This window comes from Vigna unguiculata, unplaced genomic scaffold (assembly GCF_037176805.1).
Source record: "Vigna unguiculata cultivar grain cowpea cultivar isolate G323 ecotype 2 unplaced genomic scaffold, ASM3717680v1 ptg000134l, whole genome shotgun sequence".
Classification (NCBI taxonomy): domain Eukaryota; kingdom Viridiplantae; phylum Streptophyta; class Magnoliopsida; order Fabales; family Fabaceae; genus Vigna; species Vigna unguiculata.
Window position 1 is genome coordinate 12,501 of NW_028196776.1, and position 5,000 is coordinate 17,500.

The following is a 5,000-nucleotide window of genomic DNA, read 5'->3' on the forward strand; positions in this document are numbered from 1 at the left end:
ATTTCCCCGTGAATTTTATCGAAAAATATTCCACGATTTGCTGTCATGCTTCATCAAATCACATGAATCCATTTAGCAATATTGGAATTTCTATTCTTTATACTGAATTACATGAAATCTTACCTAATCCCGTGTATCAAATATTTCTTAGTGTATGAAATACCTATTATGAAAAGAGAAAGAAATATTAGAATTTGATACTCAACTTCGAAGGAATTTGCAACAAAACAAACAGATAGAATCGAAAGTCTAATCTAAAAAAGGATTGGAAATTTCTACGGGCATTTCAATATTTTTTTTAGGAATCTAAAAAAATGCATTTCATTTCTATCATTATTATGATATTACATATTCAAATTCAATTGGATACAAAAAAAAATCCATTCGAAATTGTCAAGAAAAGATATATTTTGAAGTGAAGTATTTTGGAGAGAATTGGGGAGAATATGATTAGAGTATGTTATGTGTAATGTAATAAGGCTTGTATTTTTGAAACATGCATATATTTAACTGCAGCTATAGATCTGTCTCTAACTTTATTGCAGTCATATTTGTTCAGGATAACAAACACATAACATGTTGTGTGAATTTTTACAAATTTTCTATTGAAAATTGTAAAAAAAGAATAAGCACGATAATTTCTTGAAAATACCGTATAGTATTGGTATTCTATATCTATATAGATATGGATAAGATACTCGATTAGATAATATCTGTGTAACAGATCAAATTGATATTCTAGGGTTTACATATATTGAAAGTTGCTGTTATAATTAGAATGAACAAAGTTAAAAAAAAAAGCAATATTGATTGGTTATGTATCAATTTTTATTTTCTGATCTCATTAAGAAAAAAAAATTTCTATTCAAATATTCAAGAATAATTCATAAAAGAATAGTTAACGGTTGCGATTTGTCTCAAGATTGTTTTTCAATTTTTCAATAGAAAGAAAAGGGGGGAGTATTCTCAAAAACTTCATATCTATATTTTTATTGGCGGCATGGCCGAGTGGTAAGGCGGGGGACTGCAAATCCTTTTTCCCCAGTTCAAATCCGGGTGTCGCCTGATCGATAAGAAACTGTAAATGAAAGATTATATTACGTTTTTTTAGAAAACTTTTTTTCCAACAGAAGCAAGCGAGGGAAAAGGAGTCTTGAGAATTGCGTTTGATTCGAAATTATAAGCATCAGTAGCTTAAAAAATGTTGTAAATATTTTTGTCTCGAATTCAAGGAAAGATTCTAGTAGTGAAAAGGAATCCATAAATTTAGAAATGATAGTTCGTTCACTACACAACTATTGTAGTGTCTGTCTCCTGACTGGGTCTTTTATTAGATTGGATTAAGAATAAGTCGGATAGGAAAGTCCATTTTTAGGTAGAGAAAAGGCAGAAGAAAAACCTTCTATACAGACTAATTTAAAGTTTATGAGTGCTTCCACATTTTATCAATATTATTTATTTAGATCAATTCTATTTAATAGCTTTAATTTAGCTAATTCGCTTTCGTAATATTCAAAAAAAGTATTCTTTAGATTTTCATATTCTATATTCTAATAAAATTAAAAAGTTTTGATTCTAAAATCGAATAGAAAAGAAAAAAAGTTTTTTTAATTATTTTAGAGAACGAATTGGGAGACATTTAAGGGACTATTTCAAATAGAAAGAAGAGTATAAGTATGCAAATGAATCTGTCTTGATTCTTTTTTTATGAAATCCTTAAGGAAATGATAAAAGAGAAATCTTAATATTCCCACCTGGTAGTAACATTCATTGACTTATAACTTCCTATAATTTTTTTATGTTTAATGTTTTATGATTTTACTAAAAATAATCAAAAAAAACTTTTTAGATGTTCTAATAACTAATAAATAGAATGAATTCTTGTTTTTCGTGAATGATGTTAGCCCAGAATCCTTTTTTTGACTCTGTAATAGCAATTCCACTATTATAGTATAGTATTTTTAGCGAATAATACAAAAAAAAGAATAGAATAAAAAATTTGAAAAAATAATGAAATAGTTCCTTCATATTTATAGAGATAGGAGACAAAATTTACATGGATATAGTAAGTATTGCTTGGGCTGCTTTAATGGTAGTTTTTTCATTTTCCCTTTCCCTCGTAGTATGGGGAAGAAGTGGGCTATAGGGATACTAAAAATTGAGTTAAGGGATCCAAGTAACCTTGTTGATTTCTACCTGAATTTTTGAATTTCGAAACTATTGAATGAAAATATTTCATTTAAACTAATACTAATTAATTGAGTTCAAATAGAAAATCTATCTTGATTCTATTATATTTTAGTAGTGTAATGTATTCTATGTATCTTATAGGAATTGAAAATACTCTTTCAATCAAACAAATATTTTCATTATTCCCATATTCCTATTTTGAGAAAAACAAGGGAATCAAAAAGAAGAAGAAATGGATTCCTATTCCAATCAAATTTTTCTTAAAATTTCTATTTCGATGAACTGACGCTTAACCTGGTTATATAGATATATATATATATGGAAAATGGCGGACCGTGTAATAACCATTCCTGTTTTTTTACCCCCTTTTTTTCCTAAGATACCGGAATTGTTTGTAAAAAGAATCTGAAAAAAAAAATTGGACGCAATTCTCAGATAGTAGAAATCAAATTGATTTCTACTATCTGGATTACGCTGATTGTACGATCATTTTTTTAAATCATTCATAAAAATGAAGAAATCATATTTCAGTGAAATTAGTCACTTTTACTTACCGTTTTTACATAAATTATAAGTAAAAAAGCAGTAGGAACTAGAATAAACAGTGCAGTAGCAATAAATGCGAGAATATTTACTTCCATAATCTTTATTATGTTCTATTTCTCTTAAATTTCTAAAAAAAAAATTCGGGATTTAATCCCATAGAAATGTTCAATCTTTCAACAATGGTATAAATTGGATTTCAATGATATCAAATCGGATCAATATCATGAATCACAAAATCTGAGCTATCAAATCAACTCATGAAATAGTATAACATAGGAAGATCTTTTATCCATACTAAATAAAACAAAAAAACATTTATTCTTGATGAAAGTCCAAAATCCCTTTCCTTCCTTTTTCGGCGAAACAAATGAAAAAGCAGGGGGGGGCCCCAAATAAAATTTTGTTTATCAATTTGATTCCCTACAAATACACAAAAAAGGAATTTATTTTTTATTTTTTTGGATTTATATCCAACGGGATTGACGGGGCTCGAACCCGCAGCTTCCGCCTTGACAGGGCGGTGCTCTGACCAATTGAACTACAATCCCAGGGAAAGGGGTGTACTGTATAAATATTTTTACGGACCGTTTCTGTCAAACCTTTTCTTTTTCTATTTCGGATTCGAACCTTTTTGTTGTAAATGAAAAAAGCGCATTTTTTTATATATTGATATGTATATCGATATCCACTTTAGTGAGATCGACACAAATTACTCGTAATCCGTTTCTTATTCTTATTCTATTAACAAATCGATTGAAAATTGAATCAATGAAAAAAAAATATTTTTTTTTTCAATTTTTCCTTATATTTTCTACTTACAGATCTTGACATGAATACCGATTATTAACAAGATTTTGAATTTGTGGAAAGAAATATGGAATACAGAAAAAAAAGAAATAACCTTAGATATGTTTAATATTTTGATTCTTCCGTATCATAGCACATCAGTCATTTCCAGAGAACTATAAATGGGTTATAGAATTTCATAGTGGATCGGCAAATTCTTGGGCCGAGCTGGATTTGAACCAGCGTAGACATATTGCCAACGAATTTACAGTCCGTCCCCATTAACCGCTCGGGCATCGACCCAGCACAATAGGAAGAATACATTTCAGTTTTTATTGAAAATTTTTGATCAACTTCCTTTCGTAACACCCTACCCCCAGGGGAAGTCGAATCCCCGCTGCCTCCTTGAAAGAGAGATGTCCTGAACCACTAGACGATGGGGGCATACTTGCCCGACCGCCATTATACTACGTTCATAGTATGAACAGTTTTTTGCAATTGTCAATATAATGATATGATTCGATAAAAAAAAATATTTTTCGTTCTTTCATAATTCCATAGAAATTTTTTATTAATCATTTATATTTCTAAATTTTTTTATTCCAGTCATAATAAGAAAAAAAAAGAAGTAATGTTCCAATAAAGAGAAAATTCTTCACAGGAATGATTCGTTTGTTGCAAAGGACGAGAGGTTAAAACTTCATTTCTATCATTTATTACTAATACTAAGATTCGATAGGTAGATTTATATCTAATACTAAGAAAAAAAACTTTGGAAAATAGAATTTTTCAATAAAAAAATAAAAATTTGGTTTAGGGACAGAACATATTGAATCCATTTTATCAATGATTCGATTTTATCAATGTTTCGATGAAATATTTTATTTTGTGAGTACATTTATGTATCAATAAAAAGAATTTAGTGTTATGATTAGAATGACTTCAAGAATCCATTTTGAAATAATATATTTGATATGGATCAAATCCAATCTTAATCAATTCTTTTTTTTAACTATATTCTATTCACTAGGTAAATCCAATTTTTTGTTCTTTGATGAGTCATTATACAAATAATAGATATTGATGTACATGTATTCTAATCCCATTTATATCATTTAATTTATATAATTTATATAAATTTATAGAAATAATTTATATAAATTTATAGAATAAGTATACACAGTAACAAATATATGTACTAGTCATGCTAGTTCCTTATTTAGAAATTGAAAGAAAGAAAAAGGGCCCTTTTAACTCAGTGGTAGAGTAACGCCATGGTAAGGCGTAAGTCATCGGTTCAAATCCGATAAGGGGCTTTTTACTTTTTTTTTCAAAAGCAATAGTCTTTCTATTTGAAGGAAGAATAAAAAGATTCTTGATATTTTGAAAAAGTTTCTATTTGTAATAAAAAAGAAAAAGTGTAAAATTCAATAATGGAAAAATAAAAAAAAGTAAGTGGACCTAACCCGTTGAATTAT

At 28.2% G+C, this 5,000-nt stretch overlaps 1 non-coding gene across 1 annotated transcript; it reads left to right on the top strand.

The window, feature by feature from the left end:
- The first annotated feature begins 4,766 nt into the window (after nucleotides 1-4,766).
- TRNAT-GGU (transfer RNA threonine (anticodon GGU)) lies at nucleotides 4,767-4,838 on the top strand. The gene has a single exon. It is a non-coding gene; the product is annotated as a tRNA-Thr (tRNA).
- The last annotated feature ends 162 nt before the right edge of the window (nucleotides 4,839-5,000 follow it).